This window comes from Epinephelus lanceolatus, chromosome 1 (genome assembly GCF_041903045.1).
Source record: "Epinephelus lanceolatus isolate andai-2023 chromosome 1, ASM4190304v1, whole genome shotgun sequence".
NCBI lineage: Eukaryota > Metazoa > Chordata > Actinopteri > Perciformes > Serranidae > Epinephelus > Epinephelus lanceolatus.
This window is the reverse complement of record NC_135734.1, coordinates 24,129,374-24,151,920: the sequence shown is the minus strand read 5'-3', so window position 1 is coordinate 24,151,920 and position 22,547 is coordinate 24,129,374. Positions and strand designations below refer to the sequence as shown.

The following is a 22,547-nucleotide window of genomic DNA, read 5'->3' as shown; positions in this document are numbered from 1 at the left end:
TGACATCCATGGAAACCATGCTGCAATAGGTATTTGCTAATGCAAACCTAACATTCCCTACAGCTGCAGCTTCACATTAAAAGTATTTATCTGGCAAATATGAGTTGACCATTATTATGAGGCACTTATGGGAAATGCAATGTGTTTTTTAGTGAGCTTTGCATAACTACTGTTGTTTATCAAAAATTCATCTACGAAACAAAAGTTTTTGACAGCGGATTCGTTTGAAACACGGAGTTATGGAGCAGTCAGGAGGAGCCACAGTGAGCTGTTGGATGAAGAGATGTACACACCTCCAACTTAGCAATGTAACCTCCTTTCACTGTGCAGGGTCACAGTTTCTCACAGAATGATTGAAAAATTATTGCCTGAAACCTTTGCTAAAACAACAGTAGCTTGTTTTGCCACCCCCAGAACTCTGTCACCTGTTTGCTGTTACACACCAAATCAACTAGGACTAAAATCTTTCAGATTGCCACCCTAAAGGTTAACAGCTATATTTTATGTTATGACAGGCAGTTATAAACCAACATGTGAATTCTTGCATTAGTCTCATGATCAGCTGAGTTTCACTGTGTGTCTTTAACACAACCGTAATGTAAAGGGAGCACAATGTTGTCTTGACTTCAAAAAACAGGTCTCTTGTTTACATGAGGAGACCCAGTGTTGCAGCACTGCCAGTCTTATTAGCTCTCAGTTCCTCCATGCTGCTTCAGTGGACAGAAACTTTAATTGCTACGCATAAAATCGACATTACATGAAATATTATCATCTAAAGCCAGGGATAAATAAGGCGGGCTCAGTTTAAATGTCGAGCTCACACTAATTGAAAGTCCCCTCAGAATGCTGACTGTGAAATTGATAGCACAAAAGCTACACGAATTATGAGCAGTAAATTCACGACGGCCCATCACTGAAACGGACAGGAGGAGACTGTAAATTGAAAGCAAACAATACTACACCACCATGAATGAATCCCCATTGTGGGATGAACATTACTCCTTCAATAATCTTGAGGGAAATTGTGTTGAACTGTAGCTGAACTGCAGAAGAAGGCAACCGTAGCCTCCAGTGCAGTAGTCCATCGCCATATCATCCAACATGTACGTACAAGCTCACATTCATGACATTTCTATATCACATCTGGTATTACATAATTGTCTTGTTAGACTCGTTGTACAATAAAGTCTCAGTCATTTTAATGACATCCACCCTGAGTCCCTGTTTAATAGTGTGTGTGGAGGGTGTAAAGAGTGCAGATACATCTTCTAGGTTATTAACGCAGCGAGATTTCCAAATGATAGTCACATTGCACTTTATGCAAGAGGAAGAGCATGTTTAAGAGATTTCAAATCACCAGTTTTCAGTCTGCGATAATATTACCATGATTAATCTCTCTTGATGTTGGGAAGATGTAAAACCACGCCAGCTGAATGGAGAAACTCTTACAGCAGTCATACTGTATGCCTTTGTCTCACACTCTTGGGTTCCATCAAGTCTTCATCTGCAGCAACAGCAACCTTTGACTCTAATCTTATCTGCTTTTCCTAGTCTCAGCCGTGATAGCCCAGCAAGGAGAAGAGCTCAAGTCTAGGATGTCACTGCTTTGTGAGCTCCAGTAGCTGCACCTGGGAAAATGTTTCAACTGTGGCAAAAGATTTGCACTTATCCCTTGGCTTTATGAATCTGCTAAGAGGAAAAAGGAGGCAGAAAATAAAAGAAATAATTGAAGTTCTGGTTTTATCTGTCAGGTCTAAGCCTGGAGAGGATCATGTGTTTGGGCGTGCGTGTGTGCATGTGTGCATGTGTGCAAGCGTGCGTGTGTGAGTGTATGTATCTGTCTGTCTGCAGCTAATCTTGGACACTACTGGGCCAATCAGAATAATATTTTGTGTGCACATGTATGACTGTATGCTCAAGGTCCTCTCATGGGACCTGTTTCATTGACTGCTTTATACTGTCATTGACCTCTCATTTCTTCTAACCGACTGGAGAGGGCCACAAGTTTTCCAGAAATCGTCTCGGTCAAAAACAACAAGCCTTACCATCTATTGCAGGCCACGTATTGGCCTTTGGCTCAAAATTGACATTAATAGAAAAATTTGGTCTCATTTTGAACCAAAGCATCTGCAGTTTGATTCCATCCCTGATATTTTATGATCCACTAAACTAAGGCACGTTACGAGATGAATAAATCTTCATCCTCACTGCCATGTAGACTGTAAGGAGGGACAATTCCACTGACCAGAGCTCCTCGCGGTCTGGCTGCAACCCAGCTTTGTTCCATCTGCCGCACAGCTTCATACCACACCGTGAGCTTTTCAAAAGTGGAGTGTTTTGCCTGCCCGATTTGTTGACTTGTGGATTTTGTTGATTGGGTGATTTTTCCTTGACATTTAGTTAAATGGTTTATTTTTTGGCAATCTCAATTGTGTTTATTGTTCTTCACTACTTTGTTGTGCTGTAGCCTACATATAAAGTTAATAATATTACACACCCTGTAATGAATGACATAAATCAATAATTTGTGGCTGTGTTTTAGTATAAAAATATATTCATCCTCATAATTACATTGTAGGCTATCTATATTTCACATACAGTGCCTGTTAGCAGGAGAAATCAATCAACATGCCGTGGCTCCGTCAAAAATAGACAAGGAGTGTAGCCTATTTCTATCAGCTCTGGGAGCATCTGCTGGAATTACAAGATTTATCTGAATGTCTGTGATCAGCCTGGGCAGCCGCCTAGTGGGGATCTGCACCCTATTGAAAGCACTTTTGTAGTTAATTCTGAAATGAGTCAAAGTCTAAGGGTATAGTTAATGCCTACACAGTTGGTATATTGTATATTTGTGGGGAACAAACACTAACTGCACAAATAGACGACACAAATAACTGAAGGCAAAAAATGATTCAGCGTTCTCTCTGAACAAAGCTTAAACTTGCAATAACTTTTTTTGGGGGGACGAATGAATGTTGTATAAAATACATGACAACCCATCCAATAGTTGTCGAGATATTTCACAAAAAAAGACAAAATGTAAACCTCATGGTAGCACTGGAGGAAATTTCAGGTGGTTACCACAGTCAGTGGAATTCATCCGGACACCTTCAATGTTTGTATAAAATGTGGTGCTAATCCATCAAGTAGATGTTGAGATATTTCAGTGGATAAGTGAAAATTTGGACCTGGATGTGGCGCAACATAAAAAGACAGAGCATCATTAAAGTCATCAGGATTCATTCTGAGAACCATGAATGCATAAAAGGTCATAGTGATCAAACAAATAGCTAATATACTGCAGTTTGGACTAAAGTGGTGGACCAATCAATCCACTGAACGACTGACAGACGGGCCGACGGTGCAATCCATAAAAATGCAACACGGTCTCATGAGAGAGAAAGAGACAGCCATACAAGGCTGACATCATCTCTCTGGCAAACAGACCAAGGTCTTTTCTGCAGACACCAAAATAGACCACATTTTCCCTTAACTCTTAATGTGACAACAAATTCTTCCCAGCACCGTCCTCTTCATGCTCTCACACAGTCTGTTGTGTTTTCCCTCCCCTCTGTAAAGTAAATAGATTGTGTCTAATGCTCTCATTAGTTTCCGCTGTATCTCTGCGTAGCATTGCGTGCTGGCTCCATCTTTTATTCTCTCTTCTCATTCAGTTTGAACAGCTCTATTCTCCACCAGGGAGAGGAGGCTTCTTATATCATCGTTTCACTGAACTGAAAATAGGAAGTTCAGAGCATGAAAATGCCTTTGACAGAGGGGGGGGTGGGGGGCTGAGGCTGCTGCTGCTGCTGCACCCGGAGCCTGATGTTTAAAACAAGGCAGATCTGGAGGGTTTTGTCTGAAGTCCAGCACAACTGAAACCGAATGCGCTATGATGAATACACTGCTTAAAGGCAATGCATGTGTGATGAAGATGTGGGTATCTGTATGGTTTAGATTCATTCCATGTGATGTGCTTTTGCTAATGAAATAGCCTCAATCTGCAGGGAGTGGGGCAGTGCAAAGGCTGCACTTTTTAGCAAAATACTTCAAAACATGTTATGTGAAAGATCAAATTATGCTGACACGTATTTAAATATGCACAAGAAAAAGCAAGCTAACAATAATATATAATTGTGAGAATTCTTAATTTAAGTCAGGTCAATAACATCCGGCGTGAAGCGAATGTTTTACAGTACAGTGCAGTACAGATCTGCTGTTCTTGGTCCTGTGACTAACTGCCATAACTCCAGCTCTGGTGGAATAGATTTTGATATTCAACTAAACCAGTGAGTCAGCAAAAACAGGAATACTGCAGTGGAAGGTTTAACGTTGTTGTGCAGGGCAAACTCATGTGTATGAATTCGACCTGGCTCACTCCACCCTTTTTTCTCCAGCTGAAACCAGCATCAGATCAGCACAGTGAAGAGAAACAGATGAAAAGCAGTAAGAGGTAGTGATTCAATCTTGTACACAGGCCTCCTCATTGTCCACAAGCTAACCAGTTTTAGATTTTCTCAGCTCTGCATCCAAGTCCAGTTGTGAAGGCCATCCGCATGTTCATTTAAATTCTCTCATATTCCAAGAGAGCAAATAAAACTCAACAGCATGAAGAGACTTCATGGCCAGGGCACCATGCCGCTGCTTGTTAGAAGTATGGTACTGTACGAGGTTCTTGGAGGGGATAGAAACTGATGGGTTGGACTGCTGCAGAGCTGTTGTTGTCTAAGGGCTTGGTGTGAAATCAAAGAGAAGTTTCTCTCTAATGCTTGCTGCTTTGGAGAGAAGCCTAGAAAACAGAACAATGATACTGTATCAGTTCGTGTTAGTTAATGTGATGCTGGTCTCAACTCTCTCTCCTGTTTTAATTTATGCTGCAGCCCAGTTAAGGATGGAAATCTAAAGCAGTCAGATCATGTCCTTTATTAATCCTTCCTTAAATTTTTCCCCTCACTTGCCACTGGGAATGAAAAATCTATGAACTGTATGTACATTTTGTAACTGTCTACGCTCTGCAAGCTCATATTGTATTGAGTATTGTATTGACTGTATTGAGATTAAATTGCCTTATTGCTGCACTTGTTGCCAGTGGTGAGGCAAACTCTTGTGAAACAGCGTGTTTTTTGTTCACATTCAGGGAATTCTTGTTCTGCTTTTAAGGAATAATCAGTCATGTTTTATTGCATTGTTGTATCAAGTGCCAATACACTGTGTATCAGGGGGGTGTTGATCAATATAAATCATTGTGGAGAGTTCACATTTCTTCAGAGGGATCTTTTCAGTGCATTTGTTTTGGTAGAAATGCTTCACAGCCCCCACATTTCAATGCACCAAGTCATTTATTTCTTATGGCTGCATGTGTCTGGGTTGACACTATCAAAACAAAAATATCGGAACACACTTTTTTTGTTCCTGTTTTTCATGAGTTCAAATAAAAGATTGAATACTTCTTCTGTGCATGCAAGTGAGCACTTGCATCTTTACCACAATAAACATCATTACACAGGTGTGTCCTAGGATGGTCACAATAAACGGCCTCTCCAAAATGGATAATTTTATTTTGAAAAAAGGCGTGGGTCTAAAGAAATGCATTTTTGGTTAAGAATCATTTGTTATCTGATGTAACCACCACCTGTCTTCATTTATGCCAACCCCAATCACAACTGCACTGCCATCATGGAGGACTCTGTTCACAACCTTGTTAACAGGGGAAACCAGGACTCATCTGTGAAGAGAACCCTTCTCTAAAGTGTAAGACACCATCAAAGGTGAACTGTTGCCCATTCAAGACACTCATGACAATGAAGTGCTCTCAAGTCAAGAACCAGCTGAGGATGACGAGCACGCAGAAAAGCTTTCCTGAGGAGGCTGGTTTGGGACAGTTTGTGCAGACATTCCTCCATTGTGCAAATCCATGAACCCTTTGCTTAGCCCTGCCCCTTTGTGATAATCTGTCAAGCTGTCAGAGAAAGCATGGAACCGACACTGTAACTCCCTGAAGAAATGTCAAATTTTTGGAAAAGCAAAAAGTGGTTCTACAATATGCACAGGTTAAAATGATAAAGAAAGGTAGAAGCTGAAGACTAACTACAGGCTACAGAAAAGTTAAACGCCACATTACTGGCAATCCAGACAGAGGACAGTGAATATAGAGGGAAACTTCGCAAATATTCAACCAGATGTGTCATTGCAGTGTGTGTGTAGAGGGACCAAGTGAAGGGTCAATTGTTGCATCAGCTGTTCCGGTGGCTGGTCTCAGATGATCTTGCAGGTGAAGACGCTGGATGTGGAGTTCTTGGGTAAATGTCGTTACATGTGATCTGCAGTTGTGTGGCTGGTTGGATGTACTGCCAAATTCACAGAAACAACACTGGAGGCGGATTACAGTAGTGAAATGAACATTCAGTTCATGGGCAACAGCTCTAGTGGACATTCCTATCATTAGGAAGTCAACGGCACGTTCCATCAAAACTTGCAACATGTGTGGCATTGTGTTGTGTGATCATCCCAAGGCACATCTGTGTAGTAACGATGTTAGTGAATGAGCATCTTGATATGCAACACCTGCCAGGTGGATGGATCATCTGGGCAAATGTGCAAGTGATCACTAACATTGATTAAATGAATTTGAGAGAAATAAATAAATCTTTTGTGTCCACACAAAAGGTGTTAGATCTTTGATTTTAACTAATGAAAAACTGAAGCAAAAACAAACTCATTACTAGTCAGCAATTTTTAAAATTAATCAGCTAAAGAATATGAGTGGACTGCTTACAATGGTCTGTGTGCGAGTGTGTATACTGCAGTGTGTAACAAAGCTGCAATAAGTTTCAAAAATACAGTAAAAAGTCATTTTTAAAAGTCAGGAAAAAACAAAAAAATAGAAAAGGTTTTTAAACTAAACATAAAAAAAGGTTAAAAACCAATAAAAAGAAACTAAAATAACCTCGACCCCTCTAAACCTTTAGTGCATTAGCGTGTGCTGGAATAAATAGAATTATATGTTTTCTGGAAAATATAAAACATACATGTACAGTAATGTAGTTTATAGGCTGAATGTAGTATAAGGTCCAAAGTTATTTTAAATTTTTTTTTTTTTTTAAATATCTCTTTCTCTAAGGATTTCCATTGACATAGTTCTCTTTAAAAGGGAATACTGGAGGCTGATCAGTATGCATGTGTTGCCGACAGAATTTGAAATAACTGTGTAAAGTACAGTACCTTGATCTGACAGCCACACTCTCCCCTGGCACAACTGTGAGTACAAGAAAGCATCACAAATAAGCATCAAATAAGTGGTTCCTCGGTTTTTGTGTGTGTGTGCTGTGGGGGTGGGGCGGAGAGGCGGGGTTGCCATCATGGATGTACTGTAAATTCCCAGGATGGAGCTTAGTGAGAATTTTCATCTGTGCTGCTCAAACAAAATGCTGGCTGTGATTTAACTGAATGAATAAACAAAGTTAGCCATTCATCACAAACTATGACGTGCGGGCTTGAGTAGCCGTGTGCAAATGAGCCATTGGTAAACTGCTGCAAAGTCATTAATTAGATCAGACACGACCTGACAGACGCCCCGCAGAAAGAATGCTGCAGGCATAAATATTCAAGATGTTTGCAGAGGTTTTTAAAACGCTGTCATACCCTGATGATTTCAGACATGTGCAGTGCAGTGAGAGCAGGTTAATTCACTGCTTGTGTCATATTTGAGAATAAAAACTCCCTTCATTTTTATGCATCGCTTATAAAGCTTTGGCTGCAAAAAAAAAAGCTCCTGTAGGATTAATAACCACACCAGTGCAGTCCTTAAAATTTGGACATTATAATTCTGATTTTGTCTATTTTTGTCAAGAACATAAAGAGGTTAGTGAGCTTCATTTTAACCTTAGCTTAATATGTGATGTAAGTCTCCACAGCCTCTTTATATTTACAAGCTATTTTCTCTGGGGGAGAAAACCCAGCAGGATGAGGGAAGCGTAATCTCTCTTGACAGAATGTTCATGAAAATTAGGTCCGTGTCACTGCTGTGTGCTTTTGGATACTAGGGAAGAGAAGCCAGCTTGCACTGAATTTCTAGCTGCTTTACAAATTACAGTAGAGTGGAACAGCTGTATGTCTTGTTGTGTTCAGGTAAACAGATGTTGTTGAGTAGCTTGTAAAAAAATCATAACTGAATAAAGACTGACTAACACTGCAGTGGCTTTAACGTTTCAAATGATTATAAATGCATGATAACAGCCCACTCTATGGTTTAACAGTGGTCATGTGTGAAACAGCAGAAGAGGACTGCCTCTATCTCTAAGAGGTGACATATACTTGAAAGAACTTTACTTGCCACACGTTTCCAGACAAGGTTGAGTACAGTGCCTGTGCTGCAGCCCACTGTAAGCATAGAGCCAATGAATGGTGGTGAGCTGTCCTGCATATGGCCTTGATGGTCCCAGTGGAATCACAGCACCGCCTGTCCACCAGTCTGCCCCACCTGCTCCTCAGCAGAGCCAAGCAAAGCCTTTCCCCATGCTGGCTACATTTCCTGTTGCACACATGCAAACACCAAACCGCCCAAAAAACATCATCTAGTTTGTATTACAGCCAATGCTTTAATTGTTTTAGGCATCCATGCATGATTCACACCCTCAGTGTGATCACATTTGTCCTTGTTAAAGGGGAAGAGAACATGGTCCAAACCTTTACTGGTTCTGTGCTGCACTCCAACTCAGTCCTACTTACTGTCTTGTATGTGGCTATGGATGTTTTCTAATAAATCCATGAGGTAAATTTTCTTTCACATTTAGCTAGAGCCAAAAGAACTTACTTTTAGGACTCAGAATTTTGGGGGGAAATCATCCTTAAGACCAGGAAAGTAGTGGGAAGAGAGAGAAAATGGGCAAATTCTCAATAGCTGCAACCATGTACCCACATGTATCCATGTGTTGCCCCTTTTTGCCCAATACCATGATCAGTTCGTCTTTGGCTCATAACCACTCTTTCCACAAAATCTTGGGCAAGTCTGTGAGTCTGTTTGGAAGTTAATTGTCTTTTTAGGCCACTCCCATGACCACGCCCCCTTCAGCCAATTGGCAGGAACACAAACACACACACTTGACCTCGATCCCAACTTTAGTCCTCCCTGGGCTATAGAGTCGCTTGCTGCGGCTACTATTTTATATTCACTCAGCAAAATTAAGGCAGCACGTGTAAATCACACATACTTCTGAAATTAACATGAATATCCTGTATTAATTTTGTTTTACGTGATGTTTATATCCATTTCATACCATATTATCATGTACCTATGTTTTCTATAAGGTTTTATTACACACAGGGCTGGACTGGTACAACAAAATCTCCCCTGGCATTTTGGCCCAGACCCACCAACCACAGCTAATCACACAGATGTAAGTCATATATTATGTTATACTTGGGCGCTAAGTTTTAATCATTTGGTGGTACTCATTCAGTGGAGGGTCTGGGGGCTCTCCTCCAAGAAATTTTGAGCATTTCCTGCATTCTGGTTAATTTTTACGGACTGCTTTTTGTCTTTCCTGTATCAATTTATTCATGATACTTCCTGATTGAATTATGCATAGTTGTCTCATCTTTTGTGTTTTATGGCAGATTGCACCCGTTGCTTTTGAGGTTGCACACTGCCACCACCTACTTAACTGGAGGCACTGATGCGTCTACAAGTTGCGTTTTAGCAGTTTGTCAAAATAAAAGACCTCTGTCACTTTCATGTTTTTAATGGAGGAAACAAATGGGGGACAAATGCACATTCTAAATATTTAGGAGGACGTGTCCCCTGTGACCATCAGTCACACACACACAAACACACACACACACATACTCAAACCTGCATGTATTTTGACAGGCTGTGACAGTCTAACAACAAAATGACCTGGAAACGCTGACTGCAGTAACCATAGTAACTCACTCCTGCCTGCGTGCGCACAGCGAGAGAGGAAAAGGAGCGACTCTGCTACCACAGGAGTCACTGACTAAGATTACTCTGAGCAGCGAGTCCCTAAAAGCATCTGAAAAGTGCAGGGCTATTTATGAACCCTTAAGGGCTATAGCCTCAGATGCCCAGGTGGCAGGACAAACAACGCCGCTGATCTGCCTGAAGCTGTGTTTTCTGGCCTGCAAGTTCTCCACGCCTCCCTTGCATCTTGTCTTACCTGTTTGGCACTCTTTTTTGCAGATGCGCTGCTTAATGAAGGCACTGAGCCCAAAGGGGGAGGGGTTTAAAGTTGTAATTGGACCAGCCCAGTGTCAATTTAAAAAAGGGGTCGATCTTCCTGGTTTATGAGCCGGTCAGATGAGAAAAAAGAAAAAAAAAGACAGTTGTGTCCGACCAAAAGGCATTTCGACCTTACTAAAAAGAGCCCAGTCTGCCAGATGGTCACTTTAGCCATGAGTGCATATATTTTCATATATGGCATATTGAAAACACATAATTGTATTAAATATTTAATAAAGAAGATAAACATAACAAGGTCCATTAAGTACAGTTTGTCCAGTTGTCCTACTGTTAAAATTTTCCTTTCAAAGATCACAATATTGGTCTGTTGGTCCAGATGTCAGCACACCAGTTTGGTCCAGAATGACTAAGCGACTAAATGTTACAAACGTGATACAGTCATGGTCCTCAGAGAATGAATCGTACGGACTCTGGCAACAGCCGGTGCCTGAAATTTCCTCTGGTGCCACCATTGGGTTGATAATTTTGGTTTCGAGTAAAATGTCTCAATAACCATTGAATGGATTACCATGAAATTTTGTACCGACATTAGTTATGCCAAGAGGATTAATACTGAGGCTGACTAGAGCCCTGCAGGAGAAAACCATAGACCAAATAAATAATAGACATAGCTACTGTGACGTCATCCACTGGTTTGTAAACTCCTGTTTAAAAGCTTTAAGTTTGACATTTCGGCCGTTGCCATCTTGTGTTTTTGGAGCCAAAAGTGACCATATTTGGATGAGAGATTGAAGCTGTGGAGGAGCAAGAGGTGGATCTGACTCACTGAGCTTAGCGAGTCCTCGCAGACAGCCTGTTGCTCAAGCAGCCCCGCTCTTTCATATGTGTAACTTTAAGCTTTAATAAAATGTTATCGGGTGAGTTATTTAAAAATTCACCCCCGTACAGTTGTCATGAATATTGAAATTAGCTATAGAGACCCAAACCTTTTTTTTCTTTTTTTGTACCAGGCTGTAAACATGTTTATTTCTGTTTTAAAGTCGGGCATTTTAACATGGGGGTCTAAGGGGAGTGACTCACTTTTGGAGCCAGCCTCATATTTCATATGTGACATGTGGCTCTGTTCTGATTTTATCTACATGACGACAATGTTCCTGGCAGAAGTAACATGCAACTGTGCGGGCACAATGAAGCCAGTCTGAACTGACTGACTCATTTAAATCTATGTCCATAACATGAATGCCTGCTGAGAAAATTGGTTGTAACATAAAGAGCCTATGGGTTTGGTCCCCTGCATGCTTGGCCCTTCTCGTATAAGGTGACGTGGCTGGAAGACCAGGCTCACTGCTCTACAAAAAAACTACTATCCACCACATGCTTCTTTTCGTCCCACGTGAATGAAAAAAGCCCGTCTCTGAGGCCTTCCTCCAGTCAATAGTAGCAGTCTGTACCTAAATATACTTTCCTCTGTTTTCTTGCTTTGTCTAGGCAGTGATACAGTTAATCTGCTCTCGGTGTGTTGGTGTGCTTTATGAGGAGAGAGGGAGAGAGAGAAAGAAGCTCACGTACCACGCTGAGAGAACAAGACGGGAGGAATGGCGAGGAGCCAGGTGACTCAGAACATGTGACAGGGGGTCAGTGCGGTGGGAGGTGGTGAGATGAATGACTGAGGTGTGAATCCTTGTTGCTAATGGAGGCATCCACCTCCACCGAGCTCTTTTACTGAAGTATGTGATTAGCTCATCTCCTGCCCTGTGTTCAGCTACATGCCTTCAGCCTTTGAGCCTGGTGTTAAAATATTCCTCTGTGAATCTGTGCTCAGCATGAAATCTCCCCACAAGCACCACAGAGGCTACAAGTAATGCCTACCAAGGTGAAATGGTTTATTTCAGCTTTTAATACATTGCCTTGATGTACGGCAGCTTGGCTTCTTTTGCTTTATGTAAAATGTGAAATGCTTCCTCTTCACACTTCACCGGCTAATCTGACCATTCTCTGCGCCTGTTGTTAGTTGCCTTGGTTACACAGTCCTTCAGTGTGGCATCATAGTACAGTACTGTTTCTGCTCAATGCAGAGAGAAGCATCATTTGCTTTGGAGGAGGATGCATGTTGTAAGGCGCTAAATTTAGAGATTTTTTTTTTCTCTTGTTTGTCTTTTGGAGGTCCAAGAGGTGTGTTTATGTCTTCGAACAGCAAGCAGGGAGAAAAACATTCATGTTCATTACTGCGTGAATGAGTGTTACTAGTGTGTCTTTCACACAAGAGGAGTAGGAACAGTTGTTTTGAATGATTTTTATTGGATGAGCTCATTAATGTCTACCACCTGTTCCCTCAGCCCAGTTTCCCTCCTCCTTATCTGTTGACAGAAATTTTACAAAGTGGATCTCATTCAGTGCGATATTGCTGCATCTTATTAAGGCACATTTTAGTCTAATCAATGAATCACCTTAAGGGGAGAAACAAAAACGTCTTCTTCTGGTTCTGATAAACAATATCCTCCCCAAACAATATCTTCCCTCTGTCACAACACACACAAGAGCAGACATAGTGAGAATGCGCCCAGGGCTTTAGCACAGTTTACTGTATTACTGTAATGTACACTGTTAATCTTTCCAGGCTACCAGAGGACTCAGGTGTGGGACAGACAGAGGCAACAAAAGCTTACAACCACCTGCACTGCTTCCTACAGAATTTAGTTTCTATACATAGTGGAGCCTGGTGTACCAGGCTTTTTTTAAGCCAGAAGTGACTATATTTGAATAAGAGGTTGGAGCTGAGAACGTGAGGTGATGCCTCACAGACAGACTCAAAGTGGTCCTGCATTTGATTATGTATAACTTAAGCCTTAGTTAAATGGAAACGAGTGAGTATACATACAAAAATTCAAGCCCAGTATGTTGTCATGAATAGAGAAATTAGCTACAAAGACCAAAACTGTTTTTGTACCAGGCTGTAAACATGTTTATTTCTGCTGTAGAGTTGGGCATTTTAACATGGGGGTCTATGAGGATTGACTTGCGTCTGGAGCCAGCCTCAAGTGGCCATTCAAAGAACTGCAGTTTTTCACCTTTCCATGTTGGCTTCGGTTATCAGCTCCGGAGGCTGACTCTTGGTTTTATCTAGAGTACGTTGGAAAAGCAATAGACAGTGGTTGTCAATGTGTGTGTCTACACTGAAATGAGAGCACTGTTGATATAAAGCGTTATGTTTCTATATCAATCAACAAACACTTTAGTTTCACTTTCACTGCGCTGGCGCTCTGCTGCTCTGGTCTACACTCTACACATTGTGGTGCTCTGAATAATCAGACGGTATATATTCCAACAGAAATAACAAATTGACCAGTTTGTGCCAAAGTGTGCTCTGAGTGAGTTTTTGAGTAAGTATTTATAAACTCAACCAGTGTGTTTGTGAGAGAGAGAGAGAGAGAGAGAGAGAGAGAGAGAGAGAGAGAGAGAGAGAGAGAGAGACAAAGAGTGGGGTGTGCAGCTCCAAAAGAGAAAGATTTAGAAACCCACGACACAACAAAACTAGAGCAAAAAGACAGTAAATATTGGACAAACATTCATCAGGTGGACAGAAACATGAACAATTCCTCCATACCTAGACTAGAACTAACTGGATGTGTAGGTGAGCAAATGTTTGCTCACAACTTCACCATATCAACTTTAAAAGGCGAAGATATGTTAACTTATTCTGTTGCCCCCAAACGGCCAAAAATAGTTAGTTTTAATGCCCTGTTTTACTGAGGCAATAAACTTAGTGGCAGATGCCCATTAACCCTCTATGTTGTGGGCTTACACATTAATTAAACAGTTAAATCATCATTTTCACTTGTAAATCACGAATTTGCAATATACAATGTAGTCTTAGGGATCAAGCCTGCTGGGCACACATGACTCATTTGTGTTCTTTAGAAAAAAAAAAAATTACTACTCTTTGCTCCCTCTAGTGAAGCAGACCTTTAAGATTTCAGATTTAATTGCATACTGTCTGCACAATAGTTGCCTGCTCTGTTACCAAGCCCCTGCTCCCCGTCCTCCTCCTCCTCCTCCTGTTTTGCCAGAAGCCAAAACTGCACTGCTGTACCTTTCCAAATTGCAAACTGACAAAGCTGAGCTTGTCATTGTGCTTAAAATACAGCTCAAAAACAGAAAACACGCTTCCCTATCAAGGTGGTGATTAACAGAGCAGCAGTCTATTTCTGCATGCTGTTTCCAAAGCACCATTAAGTCACGAATCAAGGGTCAACTCAAAGCACATCTCCTCTGTGTCACCACGGTGACAAGCTACCAGAGCACAAGGGAGCAGCATCGATTGTAGTCATGCAGCTGCTGGTTGTCTTCAAGGTCCGTCATGCAACTTTAATGAAAATAGATTTCCCCTGTCCTTCACCTGTGCAACATGAAGTAGAGCCTGGTATAACATTTAGATTAGACTATATTAAACAGCAGCAAGAATTCAATAACAGGGACTGACACGTGGAACATGACAAACAGAACCTGGAGGCTTCATTTCTATTTTTCCCTCAGAAAATAATCTGATCTCCTCCATTACCTCTCAAGGAGCTTGAGTGTATTTTTTTGTCTTGATTTTAGGTGGTAACAGAAGATGGCACTGGAAATTTCAACACATTTCATCAGTGTCTTGCATAGAGCAGAACTATGCTGTAGAGTCAATGAATAAAATGTCACCTGAGAAATTACCTTGCGCACTCTAAATATCATGGAAAATGCCATCTTATTTCTTCAGGACGCAGTCGGCAAACACCACAAATCAATAATTATACCTTCCGTCCATCAACAGCCTTCATTGTGTCTACTCCTGTTACCTCTGCTACTGTTGTGAATGATAAAATGACAGAGTAGGCTGCTGGGGTGACGAACTAAGTGGTGATGACAGCAATGCTCCACATAGGAGGCCCATTACTTCTAATGCACAGTGGAAAGGAGAGGATGTGCCAGATCAAGACTGCGGTATCGTCACTGCATCCTTTGCATAAGCAACTTGCTCGCAGAAGAGAATGTCTACAGTGGCAGCATGAATCAATGTTGAGGTGAAATATTAATCTACTTCCATTTAAAATTCCCCTTCAAATTTTCTATTTGTGGATGCTAGGCAGGGTGGCTCTTTGAAGCTGCATGGTGCCAAGTAACCCTTTCACTAAAGATAAGGGTTTGAGGGCAGAAAACACTCCTTCTGTTTGATTTTTTTAGTGGTTCCACTGCTTGAATAAAGATTGATTACATTGATTTTTTTAATTGACACTAATTTTCCCCCTCATAAACTGTACAGGCTGTGCCTCATACCATTAAAATATAACTGCTGTTGAATAAAACCCATAATGACTGACAATGGCGTCAATTTAAGCAACTTGTTCCCAGACGCTTGTGGCAAGAAGGAGCCAGCCAGAACAGAATAACACAGCTGAGAGACTGACCCTCCAACAGAGGATATTCACTGACATCACTTTTTCACGATACCACCTCCTTCACCAACACTGAATGGCAAAACACACTTGGCAAATCTGCAATGAACCAGCGGAGCTGCAAAACCAAGAGAGAAACAAACAGGCCACAGTCAACAATGATGTACCGAACAGTCAGTGGTCTGTGGAGGCTGAGATGTAGCCAGAAACTGAGTTTCCAGATGCGTACTGTGTGTATACAGTTACACACAGATCAGCCAAAACATTAAAACCACTGACAGATGAAGTTAATAACATTGATCATCTTATTACAACACAATGTTCTGCTGGGAAACCTTGGGTGACAGGCTCCACCTAAACACCGCCACAGACCAAGTAAAATCTTGATAATATTTATAATAAACTGTTGTGAGGTGTGTTAACAGATAGAAGATGAGTGATGGCTTGTGTTGAAGCAGTGACATTAGCTGACACTTAATGATTAATACAACACGGGCAGACAACAAGTCAGTATGTGCATGATTGAGCTCTTATAACAAGGATGCTGACAAGCAACCAGAAATGTATACAAATGCTGTATGTTTAATGTGTCCACTGTTAATGCATCCATCATTTCTGTCACAAATGGGAGCGTCTTCTCTTTCATGTTGAGATTAACAGCTTAATGTCAGATGTTACGCGGCACGACCGCTCAGCAACTGCTACAGGTATCACGGCAGGATTTATTCACTGTGGTATCCTCTTCATTTTACTCTCACTCACTTCTCACAGCACGGTATTGATCCTCTGTAAATGGAAGGAGCGCATGCATGGCTACAAAAAAATAACACGTGTTGCTGCAGTTAGTCTCTGGCTTCATGGCGTCACTTATTTTTGCTTGGCTGCTTGAGTCATGTGAGGACAGCGTTGGCCTGGGTTTGATGGGTGGACAGCAGAAGCAGTGAAATTGGAGAAGCATCAAATGGAGCCCATTAACAAAAATATGCCACACTGATTCAGAGATAATGGTGGTAGCATTTCACATATGAAGTATTGAATGTCTACATGATTTATTTTGACAGTTTACAGGATGTTGTTTGATATTTAAAGTGGAAACTGACACTTTTGTGTGTTCAAGTGGTGTTACTGTCGGCGCCACTGTCGCAAACACAACCAGATCGCCTAGAAACTACCAACAACACTTTGTATTTTGTTTTCCAAGTTACTTCAACATGCCCACTACTGGGCATAGAAACTGCAAATAACTTTATTGATACTATTTGATAACTGGGAATAGCTACTGACAGCTACCAGGAAAAATAAAAGTCCTATCCTCTTTGCACTGTTGCGCAATGGTTGATGCACTTCCTTTGTGATGCAAATTGAGCCTTCATTCTCCAAGGAGATTGTAACTGGTGGCAGTCTGAGGCGTGATAAGAGGTGATGGGCAAATATGAACGAGCAAATGTTTTTGAATGACTCTTTTTAGCACCCAGTAAGTATCAGGTCAGCCTGTCAAGTGTCCAAGTGCTCATGAATCCCAGTTTGAGTTGAGACCTCTGCCAGCCAAGGTCAATGCAGCATTCACATGCTCCTCAGATAGCGGTTGTTCTAACTTTGGTGTGTTTAGGGGCTTTAAGAGTGCTTTCAGACCTAGAGTTGCCTTGCTTTGGTCCGAATCAGGGATGAATTTTATTATAAAGTTGTGTAATTGCCGAGAGTTGGTTCGTGTTCTCACGGCAGAATTTACAAGCTGACCAGATCAAATGCCTTGCACGAGAAAGCTGCTCTTGATTGGTCAGAATTTCCATGTGGGAAAAATCCAGGAAGTAAACAAAACGTTGAAGAAGAGTACACTTGCAAGATGAATGCGACTCTCTCTAATGTCATAATGGAGGGACAACTATGCAGGCTGACTTTAGTGCTGGTCATCGTGGACTATATTGCTTGCATTTAAGGCAAACCATACAGTGTGAAAACGAGGTGCGGCTCCAACTAGAAAAACAATGTTTTGATGCATTGGATGTGCTGAATGTGCATATTAAGGCAGCACAGGGGGAGGCGCACATTAATAATCCTCCAGGACTGTAACATGCTCATGCTTGTTTAACTCAAACAATGATTAATGCAAATGCAGTTGGTTCAGATTGAGGTTGGAAAACGTTCTCACCACAAATGAAAAGCACCAGAGTTTGGTTGTAACGGGACTGAAACCACCTCTTCGAGAAGGTCTCAGTCCAGTTGTTTTCGGGCGCACCCGAGTGCGATTGCTGCATTCATGCCTGCCCAAACGAACCGCACTTAGGGAGCAAACGAATTTGAGTTCGATTGAACCGAACCAAACAGGGCAGGTGTGAAAGCACCCTAAGTTGAGATTTGGAAACAACGTGGATGCTACGAAGGAGATGTGTTGTTTTATTGCTCAGAGCATTAAAAAACATGGTGATATAAAAGGGCAAAGGTGAGCTATGGAATTTGATGTGGACCTTATATTCTTCATATTATTCTGACACCACATGAATGCATCACAAGGCTGCGGTGGTAACTGAAAGTCTACCTTCTCCTCAACAGCGACAGATTGTTTGTCTGTGACATTTTTGTAACATCATATTGAGCTTACATTGCCTACCGACACACAAGTGGGATGGTGTATCAGCGCCGAGAAATGAAAATGAATATTTTATCTTTATTAATGTAAACTTTTACATTACACTAGTAATATACTTTGATGGAATGTCACTGAGAAACTGATGCCGTATTTTTTCCAAAAAGTATCAAAACTCAAAATGTTCGATACATTTACATGTAGCAACTCAAAGGAGCCAATACTGCGAAATGAATATGAGATATTCACACAAGGGAGGGACGAGACGAGAGACAGCAGTCAAGAAATAAGAGTCTGAGCACAGTAATTTCTCATGGCGTGTCCTGAAGAGAGTGAAGTAGACAGTGAAAACAGAGCTTTTCATCAAGAATGGACGGGCTCTTACATGATCATCCTTCCCATGGGCAGTTCAAAAATACTATGTGTCATAATATGAGCTGCCCCCCCTCTCCCCATTACAAATTAACAAATACTGCTCATGGAGAACCAATCTAAATGCTGTTGTATTCATATTCTATAGCCATTACACTGTGCAATCAACATTAACTTCATTAAGACAAAACAATTTCCACTTTAAGGCAACATATTCACATTTGCATGACATCATAATTATGAAACAGAGTACATCTGCAGGCTGTTTGGAAATGAGTAAGCATGTACCACGTTATTCAATTTCCTCTGCGCTTCAGTGTAGCATTTTATATGTTCGGCTGTTTGAGTCATAAAAAATCTACAGTTTATATGGCAAAAATCTGTATTTATGAGGGTTATGTTAAGTCAATACAACAGTCAGCCTCTGCAGTGGCGGAGTATCCACACGCTTTTGATTCTTCTCTTCAAAGCGAGAGACTACACTTGCAGTCCACATACTACAGTTCTCATAAAGAGAGCCAGTCCTATCTTATTACTTTAGATCTAACCCTTCCACACTTGAGGGATGTTGTCTCTGACTTAAGTCATTAAACTCCAGTCCCTTGTATAATACAGGTCCCTCACTCATACTCAGAGGCCCGCTATTCTTATTTTCTCACAACTCTGGCGACAATATAATGAAATATCACATTGGGAGCATCTCTGGCACTCCAATAATGTCAGCAGCAGTGCCTCCTCCCAGCGACAATTCCTGTGCTTTAGTGTCAAAATGTGCACTTCACTCTCCAAAGAGAAAATGACCCTGCCCACTCAGGCTCGCACATTAAAGTTAGGCAAACAAACAGCATCACTGGATGCACAGTCTGCGCTTGTTAGAGTGTTTTTGACAAATGAAAAGTAGAGTACCTCGGATATTGGATAATCTCACTGGCCCTTCACATATCTGTGCTGCAGCATATACCAATTTATGCCCCAATATTGCTGCTCAGTGTGGGTTTCAATCTAGTACAAGTACGCAGCGTAGTACACCTCTTGACCATGTAAGAGCACACATGGTAAAGTTAGTTTGTCGTGTTGCTCCTGCACAGGAACATTAGTGGCTGAGGACTCTCAAAGGTCCCATAAAAATTTTAATGAGCAGAAATAAAGCCACATGCAAGGAAAAAGAAAATATATGTGCAATATCTGAGATACAAAGGATACATATACACAGTACAACATGAACCACAGGACTTGTAATAGCAGAAAGAAATAAAAACATTGTATATTGGATTGTATTTGGTGCAGTACTTCTAGAGAAAGGATAGATCTGAATGAGCAGACTTCAAGAAATTGATCCCGCAGCTATTTATACAGCAGAACCTACTCCACTGTCCTCCCAGTTTTTCCCATTCATTTAAAACATCACCTTCACCATAATTATTTCACCACTATCAGCACATCTAGACGCATTTTCAAAGCAATCCTCACATCTCCACAGTTCTCTATCGTGCCAGCAGCTCACACAGAACCAAGAACAGATGCAACACAAAGTTTGAGAGTCCCTCCCTGGAGATCTAATTGTGTGCAAATTGCAAGGCTATGTGGTAATGTGCTGCGCTTCCCTGTGGCTGCTGCTGCCACGGGGCCACCTGGGGTCCACCGCAGGTCTGGACCTCTTCTTGGACTGAAAAAATCATTACATACAGCTCACTGGTGACCCAGTTCACATCCCCCATCTTATAGAGCCTTTAGGATGTGACATATGGATGACTGGCATTAACCTCTGACAGAAATGCTGCCACAATAGGGTTTTTTCTCCTGTGTAAATCTGAGTGTGTGGCTCAGCTGGTTTACTAGACTGCCAAAGGTACAGACCTGAAGTTCTGTCTAAACAGCTGATTAATAATAATGAATGTCAAGAGGCAGATTGAGACTTGATCATTCTAAGTCTTATTAAATCCTAAATGTCAGAGTGTCTGCTCTCTAATGTTCTTCTGAGGAAGGGAGCATACGAGAGTTCAAAGAGATTAGTGTCAGTGTCTCACAGGCTGTTACAGTAAAACCTTATCTGTTCACTGCATGCTGATGGTAGCATGAACTGGAGCCTTTGCAGAATGCAAAACAGAAATTATGGCACATTTCCAAAAAGCTAATTAATTTTAATGTCTACAAAGGTCATCAGTGCTTGTGTTTTGCATAACAAAAAATTACATTTTTGTATGTGGTTGGTTATTTGATAAGCATTAACCTCAAAAAATGTTTTTTTTGTTTTTTTTTTTATCTCATTACACATTTCAGCAGAATGAGAATAGGACTCATTTTTTTTGTAAAAGTCATAATTAGATTTCTTGCATTCATATTTAGAGGAAATGTATCATCAGCCACTGTTGAGTAATACTAACACGCCTGAGGTAGCCCTGTTTTAAGCCATCTTTAACCCCAGCCACTTCTCACAAGACATGAAAAACCACCATATAGACAATGCGAGAGAACATCTCTGACCTTTCACATGGTGGTGTCTGTACGGTTTTTCACAATAAAAGTTGGCCCTGTGGGAGGCTCAGCATAAGTCACTAAAAATGATCCTTGTGCGTTTGAATGTTGTGGCATCAGCAGCATCCCCACAGAGCTGCAACATCAGCATCTACACAGATGTGTGCCTGTGGAGCCACTGAACTCCTGAAATAACTATAGGACTTATTCTGCTGTAAGAAGTCAGGATAATGAAGAGGTCTGACGTTTTATATTCATCCTGAATTCATGACCATATTAATGCTGCAGCTGTAAAGTTTGCCAAAAAGCATCTCACTGGTGTCAATTACTCTCAGTTTTATTTCATTTTTTCTTTTATGGGTATTTTTAAATTAGTTTTAGAACATTTTGTTGCAATAGAGTGAAAATCTGTAACGCAACGACATCTAAAAACAGATTTTTCAAATGGTGTAAATTCCATTCAGATGTTTGTCCAGGGCATTACATCCAATGGTGGGTTAATTGACGCCTAAGCGCTATTTCATCAATCCATTGTTCTTCATTCAGTACAAATATTATGTAACAAACTTAAATTGACATAGTTAGTGTTATAAATTGATTTAGATACATCGATAACGGAGAAAATACATTTCAAGTGATCGCACTTTGTGCTTTTGTTTAGGTTTTATTCTGCTTTGAGTTCATTCCGAAATCTGATCGTCTATTCAGAAAACATCACAACTTACCTTGGCACCAAATTCCGCCTCTAAACGTAGGATCCAGTGACTGTCAAAGTCGAGTTTGTCCTCGGAGAACCCCCCCTACTCCTGTGAAGCTAAACGTTCCTGTGAAGTTTGGAGAAATAAAAGTACTTCTACATGAAATTCTTGCGCGCCTGCAGCCTGTAGTACTGTACCATCTGTTGTGCCTGTGCGCGTCGAGCTCTGCGCGGTGAGGAGGAGAGGCGAGGGAGGGGAGGGAGTTTAGTGTCCGGAGCGCACAGCGGATAGGACGGCGCACACAGGAGGAGAAGGGTCAGAGACAAACTGAGCGCGTTCAAATCCTCACGTCCTCAACATGCACCGTATTTTATACTGTACACAAGCAGCGTGCGATGTGCAGCCTGTGGGCTCTGAGTGAGGAACCAGCATATAGTGGAGGATGCACCTGCGCTCACCGTCACTTTATACCCACCATTTCAACCCGTGCGGCAAAAATATAGTTTAGAGGTTGTTCGCACTATGAATCAAATTGTAAGACTCAAACCTTAAAGGAAAAATATTGTATAATATTAATGTTTGCACAAATTGGACATAACAATTTGCCTGTAGTAAGAGCTGAGGGCATCACAATCTTAAAATACTTCCTTATCTTAATCCATTTTTAATCTGCTCCTCTCTATTATGACCTTGCCTTTTATCCCCTGCACTGCTTTATTGTATTTTTATTGTATTGTTGTACTGTAAAGCACCTTGCACTGCAACTTTGCACATATGGCTCTATATAATTA

The 22,547-nt window shown here is 41.2% G+C and overlaps 1 protein-coding gene across 1 annotated transcript in view; it reads right to left on the bottom strand.

Annotated features, from left to right (window-relative positions):
• The window catches only part of LOC117257567 (caM kinase-like vesicle-associated protein), a 49,467-nt gene extending 27,546 nt beyond the window's left edge, over positions 1-21,921 (bottom strand). Inside the window, exon 1 of the mRNA XM_033627846.2 lies at positions 21,784-21,921. The gene's annotated coding sequence lies outside the window, so the exon portion shown is untranslated. The remainder of the gene's footprint in view (positions 1-21,783) is intronic.
• Positions 21,922-22,547: the final 626 nt, after the last annotated feature.